Source organism: Silene latifolia, chromosome X (assembly GCF_048544455.1).
Source record: "Silene latifolia isolate original U9 population chromosome X, ASM4854445v1, whole genome shotgun sequence".
Lineage (NCBI taxonomy): Eukaryota > Viridiplantae > Streptophyta > Magnoliopsida > Caryophyllales > Caryophyllaceae > Silene > Silene latifolia.
The window spans coordinates 143,225,151-143,249,200 of NC_133537.1; the positions used below are offsets into that span (position 1 = coordinate 143,225,151).

A 24,050-nucleotide genomic window follows, 5' to 3' on the forward strand; every position below is an offset into this window, starting at 1 on the left:
GATCAAGCTTGAATGATGAAGTAGCCTACACTCGAAGATCTCCTAACGAAGATTAGAATAGCGTAGGTGATTATCTCGTAATGGTAACGTAAGAATAGACTTCTTACATTGGTAAAGTTATAGCCTCACAGCTATAACATTACTTATATAAGAGGTCAATGTTATAGCTCTTCTACTATAACATTGAGATGTGAACTTTATAAAATACACGACAAAATAGTTTTTAAATTGTTTTTGGAAAACCGTTTTAAATGATTTAGTAAAAGTATTTGTTTTACAAGGGAGCTTATTACAATATTGAGTATGGTTCTACTATGAGCTTACAATTAGTAATTATGATTGAGTCAACTTATGAGTTGAGGCATCTTGCTAATTAGGGTTTCTAGTTTCTACATATACTCTAAAAAACTAACCCTAAACCTAATTTATCTTAACTAGGGTTTTCGTGAAAGAGGATTGGGCTTATGAGTTGTTTCTTTCTCATACACGGTTACTCTTTGTACAAGTTAGGGTTTATGTAAATCTTTATAAAATTTGATTAGAGATTTAATATCTCTTTTATATTATTTTGATTTATTCTTTCTTAACTTATAAGATATTATTTTTGCAAAGATAGAAGGAAAAGATTGAGTAAATCTTTAAAATAATATTTGATTAGAGATTTGTTATCTCTTTATTATTTGATTTATTCCTTTCTATCTTATAAAAATATTAGGGTTGAATAGTGTCGCGTGAACAGTGCGTGAATAGTGCTGTGAATAGTAAAACGTGAATAGTAATTTTCTTCTTGCACAATAAGTCTTTGCTTGGATAAGGTTTAAGGTTTTAGGATAATATTTGATAGAGATTTTATTTTTATCCTTATATTATCTTTCCTAATTTCCAAGATATTGGTGAGTTGTTAAGATAGGAAGATATTATTTATTAACGCCAGTCTTGGAGAAGAATTAAGGAAGATTTAACCTAATTCCTCCTTGCTTTATAAGACTTCCACACGGCACTTAGGGTTTTTAATAAACCGAAACTCTTGCTCCTCTTTTACTATAAATACTTCATACTTTACATCATTAAAAGTTAAGACCTTTGAGCATAACTTTCATATAGTTTTAAAAAGCAAAAACCGTGTTATAGAGTAAAAACCGTTTTGATATTTTTCAAAAAAGGTCGTGTGATTGATAAACTTGTGCATTCGTTCTTATTGTTATCGTTATAAGATAATAGTGCTTAATTGAATTCTTACTCGTTCATTAACGTGAACAAATTAGTGGAATCACAAGTGCTTTCTTATTAGCGCAAGTTAGTCACTCGAGTATTTAACGGTACTCATTGAGTTACAGCTAGAGTTAGTTGTACGAGTTGGGTTAGTAAATTTGTAATCCATAGAAAGGTACTAAATTTATTAATCAAGAATAGTGGATGTAGGTTTCGATTTGTGAAACTGAACCACTTCAAAAACCGTGTGTCTCCTTCTCTTTCGTTCGTTTATTTATTTTGTTCATACTTGATCATTAGTTAATTAGTTAAAGTTTAATCAATAAACTTTAAATAATTAATTATATTCATACAATCGAAAGCTTTAAAAGTTTTAAATCCTCAATTCACCCCCCCCCCACTTGAGTATTTTGGAGTGATAGACTCTTCACCGTTTTACTCGTTACTTGCACGCCGCCGTTCGCCCGGAGACGATGGAGGATGGGAGTTCTCCCGCTTTGGTTGGTCCCGACCTCATCTTGGAGGTAAGAGTGCTTTTGTTGGTTGTTTGTTTTTTATTTGGGTTTTTTGTGTTGTGTTTTGAAGTTTTTTGAAAAATTGGCAGTTTTGTCGTAGCTGCGTTTTTGCGTGGCAAGCTTGGTTGTTTTCTTACCTTCCCTCCTTGCGTCCGAAGATGGTGGGTGACATGCCTTTAGTTTACCTGGCCGTTAAGGGTGTGATGGTGGCTCAAAAGAAGTCCACCAAGTCGACTTACGTGGACTGCAGGCGTCAGGCGAACGCCCTTCGGCTTGGCGATGTGAGTTTTCATTCCTTGTCTCTTTTGTTTTGTAAAACGAGGTAGAGACAGGAAGACTAGGTAGCTAAAAAGCCCCCAGTTAGTTGACCAGCCTTATCATGGGTTCAGTTTGTTCGGCGGCCCTGGGAGCACTAACGGGTGTACCGGATTTTGTCAGAGAGCTCCTGCGGCCTCGTAGTTGCCAGCGTTTGTACTTAGAGATGGAGATCGGCCCTGTTTGGTACCTTGGCGAGTGCTTGGTTTGCCAGTACTTCAGTGAAACTTTCGTGGTGCCCGTTAACCCGCTTAGGGTGCTATTCCACGACTTGACGCCTGACGAGGTTGAGGAGCACTTTCACGGTCGTGGAGGTGAGGAGTTGTTGTTACGAGGGGTTGATTACGACACCATTCATTTGTCGAGGCTTGCTTGGTACCCGATTGAGGTATGTTTCCCACAGCTCTTGCTCATTGTTGTTTTTTGTTTTACGGTAGAAGGGTTTGTTAACTTCGACATGATGTCCCGTTGTAGGGTGTCGACGACGTCATGAGGGCCCAAACCACCTTCTTGGGCCCGAGTGGCGAAGAGTTGCAGTTACGTTTGCCAGAGCCTGCGGTTCCTGAGGTGGCCGACGTTCGCATGGAGTGGAGGTTGATAGTTTTGAGGGTGAGCTGCTAGCTTGAGCTCTCCTTCTTGTTTGTATTTTGTTTTGCTCTGTGTATTGTTGTTTTCTTGAAAGGTTTTGCTTTGTTGTGTAGGTTTCGACCGTTAAGTCATCAGGCTCTGTGGCAGATGGCTAACCGGTGGAAGGCGCTTGCTGGTGACCTGGCTGCGAGGGAGTCTAAGGTTGTGTAGGTGCCTTTTGTTGGTTATTTTCGTGTTTTTTTTTTTTTTTTTTTTTTTTTTTTTTTTTTTTGCATTTCATGTTTAGATCTTAGCGACCTATGTTGTGTTTTGCAGAGTACTACGGATCTGGCGGAGCTTGCTCGGGTCCGTGCTGAGTTAGGAGAGGCGAGGTCGACGGTCCAGGCATAGGAGCTTTGGACTCACTGCTCGTCAGCAAGAGTTGAGGACCGCGAGAAAGAGTTGCGGAGCCGAGATGGTGAGACTGCTTCTCTTAGAGCTCAGTTAGCCGAGGCGGAGGAGCTTCGTGTTACGATGGAGCAGGAGACGCTGGAGAATTCTCCCGAGAGGAGGCCAGAGAAGGAGGTGGTGTCTCCTTTGCCCGTGACTCCTCGTAAGACCAAGGCTGGCCCACCGTGAGGTGCCGAGTAGTTTTTAGTTGTTTGCCCGTGTTTTGGACTTTGGTTTGTATATGTGTATATTTCGCTTGAAGCGGTTTATATATATGTGTTTCTGGTTTGTAGTTTGTTTGTGTTTGGCTTTTTTTGTGTTGTGATTCAGAGAAGCACGATCAACGGCTAATTCCCCATTTGCTTCGACATTTGTTCCTGCATCGTTAGTGTAGAAAACATGCAACATGCAACAGGTAACACATACGCGTACACGTAAACACGCAAAGTATTTGTTGAAAACAGAAATAACCCCGATGACTTGAAGGTAAAATTGAAATAGTTTGTTAAAAATGAATTTTGAAAATTCCGCGACAAGGCGTCACGTTTGGATTTTTCAAATGGAATTGTTTTGAAATTTTGAGAAGAATTAATTCGTGTTAGAATTAAATCGCATCGAGTTTTGCCAAAATTGATTTGCAACTCAAAATTAAAACTCAAACCGTCATGGATGAATTTTAAAAGAGATTTTGTGAGTGTGTTAATTTTGATTTTTGTGAGATCAAGACTGGAATTTGCAAAACCGTTTTGCGAAAAATTGATGCCATGTTATCAATTTTGCGGAAATGCGAAAAATTTTCGAAATTTTTTACTGGAAGTGATCCGTCGCAGGTCAGGGTGACTAGCCTTTCCCCCCTAATAGAGAAGAGAAAAACCCGTATGTTTAAAGCTGCGTTTATGAAAACCGTGTCGGATTTTGTAAAATGTGGATCCGCGGAAATGCGAGTGTGAGAAAACACAAAAATTTCTGGGTAAGCCCAAAGAGGCACGAGCCCTATGGCGAGAAAAGCGAGGTGTCAGAAAGAAGCACAACTTGACAAGGACAAGTCAAGGTGCGGATTTTTAGAAGCAGCCCAAAGAGGCGCGAGCCCCTAGACGATGCAAGGGACCTCCCCCTTTTTTTCGGAAAAAAGTGATGATTGTTTTGTATAAATAGGGAGTGTTGTGCTTCATTGTTTCATCATCCGAAACAAAAACATCTCTACGAAAACCTTCTCTTCTTCTTCCAGAAAATAATTCATGGATAAATTCGAAAATAGGTTGCGACATTTATGTCGGGATTTATCGCCTCCCGAGAAGTATTGTAATGGGAGTTGGTCAATTGTTGGTGCTTCGTTAAGTCAAGGCGCAATCCTCGTTCCTTGAAGCATGCTCTCGCTTTTGGGATGCAAAACATCATGTTTTCGTTTTCCCGAAGGTGAAATTTGCTCTCTTGCCGAAGAGGTGGGTGCAATCGGAGGGTGGCCGAGTTGTACTCCGGTGCTTCCTCTAACTTGGTTGTGTTATAAGGAGAAGTTTCATTCTATTTTGGGCTTGTCGATGAGCCAAGTGAACTTCCTTCTTACTCCTCATGGTGTTGACATGTTGGCTCTTATAAACATCTTCTCAAACCGTTTGGATGTCAATATCTCGGAGGTGGCTAGGAGAAAGGCTCTTGCCTTTTGCCTAGTGCATGCTTACCTCCTTGTTGATGCTTTAAAGAAGGAGGGGTCAAGATGGTATGGTAGAATGACCCTTATGTATGTTGTTGAGCAAATGGAGCAAGGGTGGGATCTATCATGGTTGGTTCTTGGTGAGATCGTCCAAGCTTTGCACAAGAAGGGTTCTTGTGGAGAAGTCCCTTCGTTTGGATCCCCAAGTATCCTCCAAGTATGGCTTATGGAGAGGCTAAGGTATGTCAAGCCTTTGGTTGATGCTTCTTCTTACTCCTTTCGTCGTCTTACTATGAGGAAGAAGTTGTATGCGGATAGTTTTGCGTCCACCGAGGCCTATTTGACCTCGATATTGGTGGAGGAGAGTGGTCCTCACATCCGTTGGGTGGTGTTGTGGTGGTACTTGAGGTCCTTTATGGGGTTGCCCGCTCCGGACGCTTCTTCTTGCTCTTTGATGGTTGTGGGCTTGAAGGTTGCTTCCATTATTTATCCAGAAAGGGTTATGAGGCAAATAGGCGGTCAACAAAAAGTGCCCGCTCAAGATACTCTTGTCCTAGTGATGTGACCATAATTAGCGCATATTTAGTCCCCGAATTAGCCTTGTTCCCATGATTTTTAGTGCATATTTGGGTCATTTATTGTCTTTAGTTCTTTGTTTTGCATATTCTTTGAGGTTTTGCGTCCTTGGTAGGAAAGGAGTGCAAACCTTGCATTTTCATGGCAAAATGAGACTAAATTGATTGAATTCAATGACCAAGCATCAAGGAGAGACAAGATTAGAAGGCCTTTGTACATATTTTAGTAGATGAGCAATGTTAAGGAAAGATCCTTGCATCCCCAAGGAAATCCCCAAGGATTTTACGAAAAAAGGGAAGAAAAGAAGAAGGAACAAGACTGAGTAGCAATCCGTGTGGATTGTCCTGAATCCGGCCGTCCCCAGCATGACAATCCGTGCGTCTTCCTTCAAAGACGCCCGGGCAGCAGCTCCAGAAGACGTGCGTCTTCTCCCAAAGACGCCCGGGCAGAGGCTCACGAATCCGCCCGTCCCGTGCCTAAGACGCACGGATTCCAGTCCAGCACAAATCCGTTTCTTCAAGCTTCAAAGAAAGAAGCCCTTCCTTCGAAAAATACCGCCGTCTCCCTGCTCAATCTAAAAAGTGTAATTACTAGTTTAGCCCTTAGTTAACCCTAATGCATCCACCTAATTTCCACTATAAATACCCCATTAGTTTAATTAGAAAAGCATGTTCTTCTTATCAATTATTAGAGTAGTTAATACCAATCAAATCTCTCTTTAGTTTTGTAATCAACAATTAATCAAGTTTTAATACAAGTTTTATTTCCTTAATCTCTCTTTTGTTCATCCTTTATTTTGGGTAATTGAAGATTATTTGGGTTATCATTGGGAGATTGACAACCTCTCAATCAAGCATCAAGTACTTCTTTTATTCTTTGCTTTATTATTGGAATCATTAATAGGTATAATTCTCTTCATCCCTTTTTAATTATTGTTAATTACTTTCATTTGTTCATCATGTTTCATTTTGTTGGTATGATTGACAACCTTGCTAGCATGATCAACATGATAATGAGTGAGTAGTGACCTAGCTAGGGTTAATGGGTAATTAGGGGAAACCAACATGGGGGATGATTCATGCTTAAATTAATATGCTTTCATGGTTTATTTGCTTGCTTGTTTTGATCTCAACTCATGCAAATGTTATGTTTGATGAAATGCGAGCCTATGAATCCTTGCATTTTTTACCCATCACCTATCTTTTCAATGAGACTTGTAAGACATAAACCAACTCGAGTCTCATTAGACAATGCATGTTGTTGAGTAGGGAAGATTAAGTCGACTTGTAGGTGTTGTACAATCTAATCGATTGGGCTCCGGGACCCAAACTTTCCTAGGATTGGAAGATATAACCCAACTCAATCCATCACAACAATAATTGCTTGCTTATAATTTGAGAACATGTTTGTATGATCAATTCCCATGATTCCCCTATGACCCCATGATACCATAGTGCTTTTTATCAATTGTTTACAACCCTTTCAATTCATCTTGCTTATTTATTTTCATTGTTATTTAGTTAGTGACCTTCTATATCAACCCAAATTGTGACACCCCTAAGACACCACTAGTTTCAATAGAAATCTCATCTCAATTCCCGACCCTTGGGATCCGACCTTTACTTGCCTCTTTATTAATTGTAGAGTTGTTTGTGAAGTTATAAATTGTGTTTTGGTCTAGGTGCTTCCAACGACAATTGTTCCGAAAAATATAATATAGCTCCGAATCCCGACCAAAAATGGCGCCGTTGCCGGGGACGGTGTTATATTGATTTAGATTTTCTTATATTGTTATTAGTTGTGTCTTTCTTTGCCTTGGGGAAGTAAAACTCCTCAAGGTTTGTTCTAATTGTTTTCGAGATGTTTGATATTTTTGCATGTCTAGAAGGTCACAAGGTGATTTGTTACCTTTTGATCGTGAAATTGAAAGAACTTTGACAACCAATAGAATATTTGCTAGGAGGAATTTGAGAGGTATTAGTGAAGTTGTGGATATTTAACCAACTATTGAGTTCATCAACCCTTTTGCAAGAGAAGGTGAGGAGAACCCAACACAAAATACCACACAAAATCAACCCACAATGCCTAAGTTTTCATCACATTCCGTACCCACCGAGGAGAACCTACCCAATGGTACTCCCACACCACAACATTTGACAGGAAATTTTATTGCCAAATCCGCCTTTATCCAATTAGTCGAAAGGAGCCAATTTGGGGGGATGCCTAGTGAAGACCCTCATTCTCATATGGAAACCTTTGTGACTATTGTGATGCGATTTCTCAAACCGGTGTAACTCAAGACCAAATTCGATGGGTCTTATTTCCTTTTTCTCTAATTGGCACCGCGAAACAATGGTTGAAGGGCCTTGATAAGGCCACTCTCGGAATTGATTCTTGGAAAAAGTTGGCTCTAGCTTTCTAGAAACAATTCTACCCACCGGAAAAGACTAACATGCTAAGAGCTCAAATTACGGGTTTTAAGCAAAGGGATGAAGAATCTTTGTATGAAGCTTGGGAGCGGTTCAAGGGAATTTGTCGCTCATGTCCTCACCATGGACTTAGCGAGTGGTTCTTGGTACAACAATTTTGGAACGGTCTATATGAAGATTCAAGGAACATTCTCAACATGGGATCAAATGGAATGTTCACCGAAGTTGATGACAATCAAACTTGGAACAAAATTGAGGAAATGGCGGTCCATAACTCACAATATAGTAGACCTCGCAAGGCTACTAGAGGAGGAAAGCATGAAGTGGACTCCGTTACTCAATTGGGTGCTCAACTTAGTGCTCACATTGACACAATCAATTTGAAGTTTGAAAAAGCTATGGCTAGACTTGAAGAAGCCTCAAAATCACCAAAGCATCATGTTAATGCCGTGACGGCATCTTCATCAATCCCAAGTGGGATATGTGAGAATTGTGGAACTTTGGGACATGAACAAAGTTAATGTAGGGGAACAAATGAACAAGTGAATGCTTTCGAAGCATACAAGAGTGGTACCCCTTATTCCAACTAATACAATGAAAACACCAAATTCCATCCAAATCTCTCATACAAAAGCCAAAATGTTCAAAACCCTCAAACAACATACACCCCACCTCCCATGAGAAACCAAAATCAAAGTCCCTTTTACAACCAAAACCAAGGTTACCAAAATCAAAATCCATACAATCAACCAAATGACCAAGGTTTTGATGTTCAAAAAGCGGTCCTCCAAATGCAAAAGAATCAACAAGAATTTTTCCCTCAAATGCAAAACGATAGTCAAGCAAAGGAAACCACCATCAACAACATTCTAGCTCACACCAAAATGTTGGAAACCCAATTGACTCAACTAGCATCTTCAAGCTCACAAAGGCAAAAGGGGCAATTACCACCTCAAAGTAATCCCCCTAGACATGAAACGGTTAGTGCCATTCACTTGAGAAGTGGTACAAGGTATGAAGCACCGAAGAAGCAAGTTGAGGATGAAGTTGTGGAAGCTAGTGATAAGGAAGAAATTGTGCAAAACTCCAAGGATGGGGAACCATCAAAACAAGAAATTTCAAAGAAAAATGAAAACAAGGTCAAGGAGAAGGAGCCCATTGTGATTAGACTTCCTTTTCCAAGTTGTCAAGCCAAGCCCAAATTTGATGACCAACTTGGAAAGTTTATGGAAATTGTGAAGAATTTGAAAGTATCAATTCCTTTCACGGAATTAATCAATCACGTGCCGGCCTATGCGAAATACATGAAAGACATCCTCACAAAGAAGAAGTCGATCCGGAAGCTTGAGACTATCGCCTTCACTAAGGTGAGTAGTGCAATACTTCAAGGGTGTTCACCTCCAAAACTAAAGGATCCGGGAAGCTTCTCAATACCGTGTACCATTGGCGACACCACGATCAACAAAGCCTTGTGTGATCTAGGGGCTAGTGTGAGTGTTATGCCGTACTCGGTTATTGATGTGAAACATGGTGAGCTCACTCTAGAAGTGGGAGATGAAAGCATAACCTTTAATCTTGACAAGACTATGAGAGCTCCTCGTTTGCATGAACCGTGTTTCATGATCGATCACTATAGCCGAAAGGATGAGAGGAAGAAATCGGAACTCCAATGGAAGAAGAAAATTGAAGATGCTCCATTCAAAGAGCAAGTGAATTGTGACAAAGAGAGCTTGCAAAGCTCACCAAAGTCAAGCAATGAAGAAGATGGCCTTATTGGCCAAGAAAAGGAAATGGGAAAGTTGTCTCCATCAAATCAAGAGATTTTCAATGATCAACTTAATGAAGTTTGTGGTCTTTGGGACGACGAATTTGAAGGGATTTTTAATCCGTACATTGGTAATGCCATCGATCAAGACCTCTATCATGATAATGAACAAGCGTTTGATTACTTTTTCAAGGTATTGAGCAACATCAACAACACCTTGAATATGCCCCCTTGACATCTCATCAAGAATGAGAGTTTGGTGGAGTCCTCCCTAAATCACCATTTGTAAATATTTCTAACTCCCTAACTTGCATTTCAAATCTTATATTGCATTTTTGTCTTTTTTGGATTTTTTATACTTTGATCAAGATGATTATCATGTTTGAGAGAAGTGAGGGAGAGACTAATAATTTCAATTGTTGTGTAGTGGTTTAGCTTAGTGTGGGGATGGCAATTGCCTAGGCTATCCATGCCTTAGTAGTGCCCCCACAATAAAGAACACGAGATATGAAGAAGAATGGAAAAATGACAAGGGATATGCAAAGTACACGGATGGAACTGAATCCGGGTAAAAAGGGGTCGAATCCGAGCGGGTTCAGGTGAATCCGCCTGTCTTCAGGCAATCCGGGCATATTGGGTAGAAGACGCCCGTCCAACATGAGCTGAATTTTTGAAATTTCTGACTGTCAACGAATCCGGGCTTCCTGCAGTGGAATCCGCCCGTGTTTAAAAAGCCGCCCGTCCTGAAAGGAAGACGCCCGTCTTCTTAGCTGAGAAAAACAAGAAAAATCCCTGTAAAGGAATCCGCCCGTCTTCTCTGAAAGACGCCCGTCCCGTGTTTGTAAATCCGAGCGTCTTCACTGAAAGACGCCCGTCTTTAGGCGAGTTTTTCCCAACCCAGAACAGGCCAAATCCGGGCGTCCCGAGCAAAAACCGCCCGTCTTGCCCCTGCCTTTAGAATTTTTCGCGTTTTATAAACCCCCCCCCCTCCCACATTCATTTCTTCATTCCTTCATTCATAACACTACTCATAAACCCCATAACTCTAAAACCCTCAATCTCTCCATCACAAAAACAATATTCCTCAACAACATTCACCAAAATCAAATCAAAACATCCTTTTAACAACAAATCAATCACTCCTCTTTCAATAAAAATCAAAACCAAGCACAAAATCTTCAACCTTTGAGTCAATTTTTGAATTCATAAAGGCAAAGCCTTTCAGCTTTAAATCGATTTGGGTACAATAGAAATTGAAGATTTTCACTCTTTTCTTAGTTTATTCATCAATGGCAAGGACAAAGGGAGCAACAAAAGCAACAAAGGCAAAGGCACCAAAGGCAAAGGCACTCTCATCAAGACAAAAGAGTCTTCAAGTAAAGAAAGCATTGGTTATGGTGGTAGCTAGCCCAAACTTGGAAATGCAACAACAACAACCTCCCATGGAAGCAACAACATCTTCTACTCCGAAAATTGCTCAACTTTCAAATTATCCGGAGGTAATTTTCATTTCCAAATCCCATAGGGACACTTTTGCCAAGTTTGCTAGTAAATCATTTCTATCCACCAAGTTTATTTGTGAAGATACCTTAGATAAGTTGAGTGTCCTTGAGCAAACTAGAGCCTTCTTTAGAGCCATGGGGTTGTAGAAATTGTTTGAATCAACGGAATTGACATACCCCTCCCTTACCTTAGAATTTTTGAGTTCTTTGAAAGTTAACAAGGTTGAGACGATGGAGACCATCAAGTTTCGTCTAGCTAATGTTAGTAGGCACATCTCCTTTGAGGAAATGGGTAAAGCTTTGGGTCTTAGTGATTCACCGAGTTATTTTAAGAATGTTAGCAAGTATGACCCCGACGCTCTTTGGGAGGCGATTTCCGGAAGGAAATTTGAGAACTTTCATGCTAGTCGCGCTCTATTAGTCCACCATCCGGGCATTAGAGTGTGGCACAAGGTCATAGGGAACACCATCATTTCAAGAAAAGACACCAACCATTTCACCAAACTCGATTTTGTTCTTCTTGAGTCGGCTTTGAACATTAGAAGGGAATTCACCAAGCCTTTCAACTCTCTAAGGCTTTTGGTGGATAGATGGCTAAATATTGATTGTGCGAAGAAGGGCACTACCGTTATTGTGAATGGAGGCCTAGTCACTATCCTAGCTAAATACTTTGATCCAAACTTCAACAAGGATAGCAAGTATGAGGCGAAAGAGGGTGGTCATCTCATTGATATTAATACTATGATATACAAGTACAAGTGGGTTACCCGTAACCCTCTTGACACCAAGTGACACGTCTGTCGCGTACCTGTCAAAAATAAAACCTAACGGTCTCAACTAAATATGTAGTAGAGGCAGTCGAGTATCGAATCCACAGGGAGGAATGTAACTATAGCTATCTATTTCTAATTCTAAGGTAACAATTGGGTTTGATTAATTTTTTGGTTCTAAACTACGGAGTAAAAGGAAGAGAAATAAGGAAGAGCAGTAAAGCAGGAAATGAATTAAACTATCAATAAGAGAGAGGCATGTCGGGACTTCGGTTCACTACGGTAGTTCAACAACTTAGCAGTAAATGACTCATTTAACTAAGCGTGAGACGGATATTAGAAGGTCCTTTCGGTCCACTTCCCACCCTAAAATACCACTAACTTAACTTTCGTCCTCATTAGGGTAGTCTACTGTTTATAGCAGGCCTATTTAGTCCAATCTTTCGATCCAGGATTAATTGTAGCCAGTTTAATAGGTGACATAGAAGCGTGCACTCAACTAGGTCGGTGATTACAGTTATATTGCTATAGTGACAGAGTCTCTTAGATAATTCGTCTAATTCATTCACTACGTCGTCATTATTCTACCGCAGATCCCCTAATCCCAACATGAAGGGGAATTAGCTACTCATATTCATAACTAATCTAACAGCACATAAGATTCCAGTAGAAAACATGACGAAATAATAATAAAATGCAATGATAAACAAACTAGGGCAGAAAGAATGATAATAAAAACAAGAATTAAAAAGCAATAGAGGGTTAATTATTATTAAGAGTAAAAGAGAATTACAATCCAGCAATTTCCGGCGTAAAGAACGAAATCCCAGTGAAAAACGATCCAACGTCGAAGTAACAGTGTCTAACGTCAAACTTCCAGAGTAAAAGGAGATGATAAAGAGAATAAAAGATAAAAGATTAAGTAAAAGAAGATGCCTAATTAACCTAGTAAACATAGGTTAAATAGGAAACAAACTAAAGAGTTTATGCGGAAATACTAAAACACGGACTGATTAAGCCCACGAGGTCAAAAGCCTCTCGATCGAGTAGATTAGACTACTCGATCGACCATCAGCTCAGCAGAAACTCCTCGATCGACCTTCAGGGAACTCGATCGAGGACTGGTCATGTGTGGATCACTCGATCGAGTAAGCGATGAGCTCGATCGAGTCTTGGGAAGCTTAGGAATCACTCGATAGACCACCAAACAGCTCGATAGACCACCTGGGTCTTCAATTCAGCTCACGTCTTCACCAAAATGCCTCGTAAAGCGTGCAACGACACTTCTAAATGCAACATCTCACTATGGGATGGTCCCGTCTCCTCTAAATGCATACAAAAGGACAGAAAAGAGCATGGTTCCGCTACTTTCGCGATCATTCCTACAAAAAGGACAAAATACACCAAAGTAGCCAATTCGGGGCAAAATACTATAAAAACAGTATATAAATGCATAGAAATACGTCTTTGAAATAGGCCAAAAAGACTATACATTAGGCACGTATCAAATCTCCCAAACCAAACCTTTACTCGCCCTCGAGTAAACTCAAAACTAAACTAATGGAACGGAAATGATAACTCGTAGCTAGCTTAACTTGTCTACTTGAACCACTTTAATGCAAACAGAAATCAACATTAAAGCTAGGCGGTCAATACGCAAACGAATTATAAGTCATTCGAAATAAAGTCGACCTATCGACCTTGCAAGACCAACAAAACCGGACTCTCACGTGGTCACTCTTCTCTCATGAAGCAAAGGGCAAATGTTATATGTAAAAGAGAGAAGAAAGACAGTCACTCACCTAATCACGACCTACATAGCATGTATGCAACAAAAATGAAAGACAATTCAAGTACTAATGCACACACTCCAACCAATAATGTCCGTCACAGCCGAGGGTTTGCAAATAATATGGGAATAGTGAGGTTCAGGTGAGAAAAGGCAAAACAAGTTATGGAAATGTGGAGGTAAAAGCGTCAAGCTAGTTCCTAACAGGACCATAATAAACCATCCGGATCTCAAACTGACTGAAAGACTAACACAGGTGCCCTTCACTTGGCACAAAACTCACTAGACTCAAACACAATCTCCTCAAAAAAATATGGAATAAGAGTGGAGGAGCTAGACGGTCACAAAGTTCCCTTTTTAAACACCGTCCGAGACAACTAATCGAAACAACCAACCCTCTTGTCGATTGTACATCTTCGAACATCTTCTCAACTCTGACAAGAGGGGACAACATCTTACACAATCTCTATTTCTTTCTTTTGCTTATCAGCTCTTTTTCTATATTTTTTCATGTTTTTCATTTTTCATTCATTTTTTCTTTCTTTTCTTTTTTTCTTTTCTGCTTCACGTTTTTTTTTTTTTTTTTTTTTTTTCTTTCTTCCTCCTTCCTCAACACAAACACCAACTCCAAACGGGAATTACAGACCAAACTGCAGTGGAAAACATACCACAAAAGAACAGACTAACTAGCTTGACTAGGCAGGCTTAGTTTGGAATGTGGCTAATGGGTCAAAAGGCAAGTTTTGGTCAATGTGGAGCTAAATGGGTGAAAGATGTAAAGAAAGGGGAATTGCAAGACCCTCCCTGCATGTGACACCAACCGCAAACCCGAATATGTGCATTTAACGAGAAATTGAATGTCATAAATGTGCAAATGAGACGAACATGCTATGCAAGGAGTACTACTCTCAAAATTCCTAATGAACTGGTCATGAATGGCACCAGTTATGGCTCTAGAACTCAGAATTTTTAAGTTGTTTGCCAGTTTATTAGGTCAAGTCTAAACAGTCAGCTATTATTTGAACAGGAATTCGTAGACTATGCGTATGACAAAGCTAAAAACCATCAATAAAGTGCAAGGCTCAAGTGAATTGACAAGTTAAGTGCAATTTCATCACGGGAATCTACCGTTCCGACTCAACCTAAATGCAAAAATAAACGTGAATTTTTTTGAATTTTTGAAGAATTTTTTTTTGAATTTTTGAATTTTTCTATTTTTTTTTTTTCATTTTTTTTTTGATAATAAATAACAAATGCAAACTGAAAAATGAAACGTGAATGCAAAACAAATGCAGATGCAGACTCAAAAGGATGCAATACCCTCCCCAAACCAAAACGGACAACGCCCTCGTTGTCCTCCAGCATACACCAGCAGAAATATGGGGGATGGGAGTATACAACCAATAAAAATAAAGGAGACGAAAATAAAAGAGTAAGAAGTCATACAAAACACGAACTTCCCCAAACCAGCCAGAAAACTGGGGAAGTGAGTAGACCAGTAGCTACTCGTCGTCGGCATCGCTATCTCTCAGATACTCCGACTCAACAAAACCGTCTCCCCAAACCAGCAACGACCAAGGGGGAGACTCAGTCATCATCTCCATCCTGATCCTCCGGACCGGGTACGAACGGAGGGTCACTCTGCTCCTCTCTAGAAGCTCGCTGTGTCGCCTGCTCGGCCCGTAGCCACACCTCTCGTGCTACCGCTGTCTCCTCCGGCTCCTCCTCTGAGTCAGAAGAAAACGGAGGGTACCCGTCCGCTGGGTATCGGTAGAAGGAAGGATGCGGCCACCCCTCTGGAATCGGTCGCCGGGCTCGGATATGGAACTCGTAAAGCGGGAATACAGCTAAAGCCATATCCCGCCTCATCTCAGTAAGGTACCTGCACATATCCTCGGGCGCCTCTAAAGCAGGAGGGCAGACAAAATTGGCCGGAAAAGCCGAACCAGAAGGAGGGTCAAGTGGGGGTGGAGTGAGTGAAGGTGTAGGCTGAGGCGTGGGTGTCGGTCCAGCCTGGGCCTGAGTCTGAGCCTGGGAGCTAGAAGAGGCTCCGGCCTCCCGCTTCCTCTTCTTAGAGGAAGAAGAGGGAGGGGTGAAGGTAAGGTGGTAGGTAGGTGGAGGTGGCCTCGCTCCCTCAGCAGCAGTAGGGAGCGGTGAAAGTGGCGGAAGGGTAGAGCACGGCAAGGTGATTGTGGGACGTGGAACCACAGATCTTCCACGTCCTCGCGCTCCCCTTCGCCTTTGGGAACCAGGTCAAGACAGCCATGGCATCGAGGTCAAGGTAAGCCACCTCATCAGGTGAAGTGAGTGAAGGGTCAGTGGGATAAAGGTGGCGGGCAATCCTAGTAACTAGCCCGCCGCAGACAACAGCGGTCTTGACCCGAGTCCCAATACCGTTCCAATGCTGAGCTACCAGATAGGCAATGTTTAGAACAAACGGGGAACCGGAGTCAATGTTGAGGTACCGCGAGAATCGCTAGCTCGGTGTTGGTCGAGTTATTGGGCTCGGGCGCCCAAAAATAGTCTCACCTAACAAACGCAAGTAGTAACGGGGCGCAGGTAAGTGAACGTGAGCTCCCTTCCGTGAGTGGAAGGGAGTGTGAGACAGAGCAGCCCAGAGTGGCTGAAGAAGGTCTCGAGGTGGGGCAGTGAGGCCGTCACTAACTAGGCCTAAAACCTGCCCAAACCGAGCCAAAGTCCGGTGATGTGACTCGTTGCGGAGTCGAAAGTCAATACAGAACCGGAGTGGTCGGCGGTGTAAGAGTCGGTGTCAAAAGAGTAGGAGCTAAAAAACTCGTACGTAAGGGTACGAATGGTAGCCTCCCGCATGGTAATCAGACCCGACATACCCGTCCCCCGTTTAATAAACTACGAGACCTCCTCGTAGATGCCTAAGGTCTCTAGGTCGGCTCGTGCAAGGAAACGGGTGGAGGAGAGGGGGCAACGAAGTAAAGAAACTAACCGTGTCCGGTGAGCCTCGAAGTGAAACGTCATCGTGGGCATCTTGATGCAGTGCAATAGCGCCCTCTCCGTAACAACAGCCTCGAGACGGGTGGAAGTGATGGCTAGTCAAGCTAGCTTTGCTTGTGTGGTCTCGGTGGCAAAGATACCGTCCTGGAACGGGGAGTGCGTCCGCGATCCAAAGAAGGAGAAAGGCCTGGTGGTGATGATGGCCTGTGAGGCTCGAACGAGCTCCCATTTGTGCTAGCCGCGGAGTAAATCGTCTCCTGCGGTGAGACAAGTAGAACCGGTCTTTGCGGTGGTAACCAAGGCGAGCTAGTGGCAACAGCAGGGACCACTGGCTCGCTCGAAGAAGGGCTGGAGGACGTACTAGTAGAAGAAAGAGAGCTCGCGTCCATCCTGCAAAGTGTCAAAGGGCATGAATAAGAGACGATGCTGCTAACCGTGGTTAAAACAACCCGCTAACCAACATGTGACAGCAAATGTGAGGCCCTATCAGTCGAAACAATCGACGTACAGCATACAAAACCCAACAATTCCTCAAAAATTTCTAAAAACAGCATGTAAATGGTGATGATATGATAAAACAGTGACTGCAAAGGGGCTAATACAGCATGAAAAACCTAAAATGGGGCATGTATCACTCCGGGCAGTCAAGAGTAACCATTCACAGCGCGAGATTCCTAATAATTCAAAGCATGTAATGGCGATAGGGGACGGGAGAGCAGTTAACAGCGGTTAACAACAGTAACAAGTAGGCAATAACCGCAAATAACAAGGCGTGGCAGCGAGACAACCGTCTAACAAGCGACACATTCGACTCACAGGGACCCTAATCGCGGAAATCGCGCAAAATTCGAATTTATCATGCAGAAACAGTGAGGAATTGCGACAAATATCATCATCAAGCTAATCAAGAGCAATTAAACACAATTTAATCGAATAAAATCAACTAGGCATGGAATTTTCGAGCCCTAATTCAAAATCACCTCAAAAATGCGAATTAAATCAAGAGAAATAGCAAAGAGTGTGATATAAATACTTACTTGATGATGATTGACCTACAAAAAGTAATTAAACTCCAAAAACAGGCAACAATGGCGGAAATTTGATCGACAAAACCGCAAACCCTAATCCCCTTTGAAAACCGTAAAAACGAGCACAAAAGAGGGGAAAATTAAGGGGTTATGGAAGATTAATTAACTAGCAAGAGAATGTAGGTGTTTGATTAGGTGATTTTTGGGCAAGAGATGGGGATTTGGGGGAAATCAATCGCAATTAGGGGAGGAAGTTAGACGGAAATTATAAATGAAATGAAATAAGATTAGGGAATTAAAGAGTTTAAGTTAGAAAACTCCCTCGGTCCCTGTTCAATCCACTCGATCGAGTGATTTTAAGTCACTCGATCGAGGTCTTTTGGATGTCCCTTTGCTCGATCGAATGAAACACCTCTCGATCGACTTGTTTCTTTTTGGTCTTCCTCGATCGAGTAGCCAGCAAGCTCGATCGACCCAATTTCCATTCGATCGAGTACAAAAGTACTCGATCGAGGACTTCCTCGTGTATATTTCTTTGAATTTCCATCTTTTCCTCCTCGAAATGCGTGACATTTCCCCAAACCTGCATAAAACATATCCAAACACATCCCAAAAATACCAAATATGCAGCAACATAGTCTATAGTCTTATTCTACGCTAAAAAGGATGTCTAAACTAATTGTCCTAATAAAAACGTAATAAGAAAATAAATTCAAAAGAAAATTCAAAACTTGTCTATTACACTTTGTTACACGGGGCATTTCCCCGTTTAATTCCCATTAGCTTTCAGTAGCCCCTTCGTGGGCTTCTGACTGGAGGACGTCACTTCAGCGATACTGACCGTCCTCTTTGATTTCCATGAGCTTGAATTACTGTTTGCAAGAGGAGGAGGAACATAGTTCAAATCGATGTAGGTTCGAACTGTCTTTGTCCTCGTCGCTCTGTCGCCTTCCTTAGCCTTCTTGGCTCCGGTTTGATTGACAATGGTTCCACCTGTCCTTTGATCGCTTCCTTCCTTGCCTTCATCTGCACTGCAGCAAGGACAATGAGACGAATTTTCCTCCTTGTTGCTCTCTATCCGAGGCGGAGGGTCGCAATAATAGCAATATTCTCCGGACTTTCATCCGGAGTGTCAATAATAGGGTCAACGAGAAGAGAGGGCATTGCAAGGTGAGCTTGCATGGGAGCCCTCAGAATTTGGACCGACGAAAAGTCGGCTCCTCATCCCCTACGGAAGGTCAAAGTCTTCCCCGACATCTATCACCGCACGGGCGTGGACAAAAATGGTCTCCCTAAAATGATAGGGGTGTGCACATCTTCGGTGATATCTAGGACGACAAAGTCAACGGGAATAAAGAACTTCCCGATCCTAACAGGTACGTCTTCCGCTACACCTAGTGGCCGTGATAGACTACGGTCGGCCATCTGGACAGTCATGTTGGTGCAACTCAGCTTTGTCACACCAAGTCTCTTAGCTAGAGACAAAGGTAAAACACTTACGCTAGCGCCTAAATCGCATAGCGCATTATCAATCAAATTCATTCCTATGTGACAAGGGATCGAAAAACTACCCGGGTCTGATTGCTTTAGAGGTAGCTTATTTTGAGATAAGGGTGACCCCACCTCCGTCAAAGCTACGGTCTCATTATCATTAATGTTCCTCTTACGACCTAAAATTTCTTTCATAAATCGTAAATAAGAAGGTACCTTAGTAAGCAATTCAGTGAACGGCACGGAAACCTCCAAACTCTTCAAAAGCTCAACAAATTTCTTTGAATCGTTGATTAATCTTGGTATCTCGCAGCCGCCTTGGGAAGGGAACCGTAATTGGAATCTCAAGTCCCTTGTTCCTCGCTTCCAAAGTATCTTCCGGAGCGAGTTCAGTATCCTTCGGACGCTTCTTACCTCTCGAACGAGGTCTTTCTGGTAATTCATCGCTTAAACGAGCACTAGCAGGCTCTCGAATAAGCTTCCCGTCATTCATATCACTCGATCGAGCAGTGTGGTCACTCGATCGAGCTCCTTCTTCAGCAACTTCGGTCGATCGAGCAACATCCCTACTCGATCGACCAACCTCGTCTCCCTTTCCATTCGATCGAGCACTGTGCTCACTCGATCGACCAGCTTCCTCACCAATTCCACTCGATCGAGCGCCAGTCTTCAGTCGATCGAGTAATTCCTGTGTCGTAGGTCCTTTTCTCTGAACAGAACACTGTTCATCATCAGTAACAACTTCCCCCGGGTCTGATTTCTTCATTTCTGGTCCTTCGTAAGAGAGACCGCTTCTCAACTCTATCAAATGCACCGTCTCATTTGGATTCTTGTCATTTTGAGTTGGCAAATGACCGGGTTTTCTCGAGGATTGATTTTCAGCCAATTGGGCAACTTGAGTCTCAAGTGCTTTGAATGCCGTGTCCTTTTGTTGTAATTGCTTAGCAATGGACTGCATCATGGACTTCAACTCACCTATCTCAGTCACCCCACTAGATGACGAGGCACCTTGGTTAGGAGGGTTGAAAGACGGAGGCTTCTGATAGCCTTGTTGCTTCTGGTGTGGAGGAATATAGGGCTGCTGCTGATTTGGAGGAGCGGTGGGATTGAGTACGTTGTTCTGGTTGCTCCACCTCAAATTGGGGTGGATATTCGGCTCATAATGAGTGTTGTTTTGCTCGTAATGTTGAAAGGCAAAGCACATTGCTCATAAGGACTAGGACAATAATCAGCGACATGTCCATCTACCCCACATCTCGTACAGACGAAAGGACCGTCTGTCATGGCATTAACCTGGTACATCCCTGGCTTGAAAGCTCCCCCTAGCTCATACTTGTCGAACCTAGCAGTAAGGGCTTCTAATGCGGCTACTGAAGAGGATTCAGCAGCTCTTCTTTGGTTTCCTCTTGAATTCCCGTATTCAGCCCTATGAGTGGCTAAATCATCTATTATTTTCCATCCCTTCGTCGGCCCCAAGTTGTCAGAAAATCGACCGTTGGCTGCAGCATCTAATATAGCCCTCTGATCATCATATAAACCATTGTAAAAATGGTTGCACAAACTCCATTTCTCGAAACCGTGGTGTGGTATGGTACGCACTAGTTTCTTAAAACGAAGCCATGCCTCATGAAAGTTCTCGTCGGGTCCCTGCTTGAAACTGGTTATCTGAGCTCTGATGGCTATGGTTCTCGAAGCAGAGAAATATTTCTTATAAAACGCCAATGCTAGCGAATTCCAATCTGTTATGCCGTGAGCGGCTTTGTCCAAATCCTGTACCACTCCGACAAAGATCGCGGAGTGAGAAAATGAACATCGTTTCTTTGATCAGTCGGTGTCACGCCGGTGGAGGTGGTATGGAGCGCGATAATCTATGAAGGTCTCCATATCTTTGAGCCGCATCTTCCTTCGCAGCTCCCGAACTGATTTTTCTCGACCATGCTAATGTAAGAAGGCTTAGGCTCGAACTTCCTAGCATCTCCAGGCAGTTCGAACCCTTTATAAAGATTGTCAGCGGTGGGCTCAGAGTGACTAGCAATGGTAGCTTCCTCGGCCATTTCGGGAAATTCTGGGAAAGTGATAGACTCAAGTGATGAATTGGAAACTGGAGAAGATGGTGGATTGTCTTCGAAAAGCTCGTTCTCGTAAAAGTTACCACGAGAACTGGGGCTCTTCTCCGCCTGTTGTTCGAATAAAAGTCTCCTTTTTACGCGTAGAGATCTCTCAATCTCGGGATCAAAAGGTAATAGTGGCCCACCTTGCGACCTGCGCATAAGAAGAAACTACAGACAAGATATAAGAATAGTCCAAGGAACGATGTTCCTTAAACTAAAAGGAGAATTAAAAATAAAACAGCTAGTAAATTGAACAATTGCCTCCCCGGCAACGGCGCCAAAATTTGACACGTCTGTCGCGTACCTGTCAAAAATAAAACCTAACGGTCTCAACTAAATATGTAGTAGAGGCAGTCGAGTATCGAATCCACAGGGAGGAATGTAACTATAGCTATCTATTTCTAATTCTAAGGTAACAATTGGGTTTGATTAATTTTTTGGTTCTAAACTACGGAGTAAAAGGAAGAGAAATAAAGAAGAGCAGTAAAGCAGGAAATGAATTAAACTATCAATAAGAGAGAGGCATGTCGGGACTTCGGTTCACTACGGTAGTTCAACAACTTAGCAGTAAATGACTCGACTTGCAACTAAGCGTGAGACGGATATTAGAAGGTCCTTTCGGTCCACTTCCCACCCTAAAATACCACTAACTTAACTTTCGTCCTCATTAGGGTAGTCTCCTGTTTATAGCAGGCCTATTTAGTCCAATCTTTCGATCCAGGATTAATTGTTGATTTAATAGGTGACATAGAAGCGTGCACTCAACTAGGTCGGTGATTACAGTTATATTGCTATAGTGACAGAGTCTCTTAGATAATTCGTCTAATTCATTCACTACGTCGTCATTATTCTACCGCAGATCCCCTAATCCCAACATGAAGGGGAATTAGCTACTCATATTCATAACTAATCTAACAGCACATAAGATTCCAGTAGAAAACATGACGAAATAATAATAAAATGCAATGATAAACAAACTAGGGCAGAAAGAATGATAATAAAAACAAGAATTAAAAAGCAATAGAGGGTTAATTATTATTAAGAGTAAAAGAGAATTACAATCCAGCAATTTCCGGCGTAAAGAACGAAATCCCAGTGAAAAACGATCCAACGTCGAAGTAACAGTGTCTAACGTCAAACTTCCAGAGTAAAAGGAGATGATAAAGAGAATAAAAGATAAAAGATTAAGTAAAAGAAGATGCCTAATTAACCTAGTAAACATAGGTTAAATAGGAAACAAACTAAAGAGTTTATGCGGAAATACTAAAACACGGACTGATTAAGCCCACGAGGTCAAAAGCCTCTCGATCGAGTAGATTAGACTACTCGATCGACCATCAGCTCAGCAGAAACTCCTCGATCGACCTTCAGGGAACTCGATCGAGGACTGGTCATGTGTGGATCACTCGATCGAGTAAGCAGTAGCTCGATCGAGTCTTGGGAAGCTTAGGAATCACTCGATAGACCACCAAACAGCTCGATAGACCACCTGGGTCTTCAATTCAGCTCACGTCTTCACCAAAATGCCTCGTAAAGCGTGCAACGACACTTCTAAATGCAACATCTCACTCTGGGATGGTCCCGTCTCCTCTAAATGCATACAAAAGGACAGAAAAGAGCATGGTTCCGCTACTTTCGCGATCATTCCTACAAAAAGGACAAAATACACCAAAGTAGCCAATTCGGGGCAAAATACTATAAAAACAGTATACAAATGCATAGAAATACGTGCTGAAATAGGCCAAAAAGACTATACATTAGGCACGTATCACCAAGTATGGATGGCTCACTAGTGAGGCTAGATCTTTCACTTTGCCTTCAAAGATTTGTCGACTAAGTGTCCACCGGACCAACTATCTACTTCCCCTTTCAAAAGAGGCCGAGTACATTATCCGACAACAAAAGGGTGAAATTGAAATGCCCTCCTCTTCCATTGTCACTCCAACCTATCCTTTCGAGTACCAAGAGTTCAAGCCCGAAGGCGTTGAAGCAAGAAATGATTACTTGACTCTTCTCATGCAAGAGATGCACAAGCAAGCCTTCGAGGATCGGAAAAATGCTTACTTAGCCCAATATCCACCCCTCCTTCATTTACCTAGGCAAGGACTACTTGATCCTTCATGTCCTTTGCCTAGTTGGGCGGATAGGGAAGTCTTCTTTCCGAGTGCATCTAGGGTTGTTCCGGGTGATAATGAGGTTGTCGGTAATGAAGAGGTTGATGATAACATTGATGAAGAAGCTAGTGAAGAAGGAGAAGAGGATGATGAGCAAGGAGAACAAGAAATTGAAGAAGAAAGTGGCGATGAGTCCAATTCTAGTGAGGAAGATGATGATAGTGATGATATGATGGAAGATTAGCAAGCTTTAGAGGCTCCTACCCTCTTGAGGTTTGTCTATTTCTCTCTTTGTTTTATTTATTAATCTTGATCATTGTTGGAGTAGTCCTAGCACCATAGAGGACTAATACCTCGGCCCCATTGAGGTGTTCTCATTTTATTGTTCCCACCTTTCAAAATCCAAAATGACAAATTAGTTTCATGCATTGCATAGTGTGTGCATGAACTACACCCAACCTTAGGACATTAGCAATAATGTCTAGATCGGTTTGGGGAAGTCAATGCATACACAACGGGAGGTAATCTAAATTATCCTCTCCGTCATAAACAAAAACCATGCATCATATAGTGTAGATTAGTGTAGCTTGCATTTAGTGTAGAAATCATGCATCATGTTTGCATAATTTCCCATCATTTTGGCCATTGAGGACAATGCCCATATTAGTGTGGGGATGGGGAATTCTAACTTAACTTTTATTCAAAAATCCAAAAAAAATTAAAAATTCGAAAAACCATAAAAATTTGAAAATTGAAAAACCCAAAAACAAGTTCATTTCTTTTTTAGTGTAGTCA

At 42.0% G+C, this 24,050-nt stretch overlaps 1 non-coding gene across 1 annotated transcript; it reads right to left on the reverse strand.

Annotated features, from left to right (window-relative positions):
- Positions 1–7,738: 7,738 nt before the first annotated feature.
- On the reverse strand, positions 7,739–7,845 carry LOC141625873 (small nucleolar RNA R71). The gene has a single exon (XR_012535620.1). It is a non-coding gene; the product is annotated as a small nucleolar RNA R71 (small nucleolar RNA).
- Positions 7,846–24,050: the final 16,205 nt, after the last annotated feature.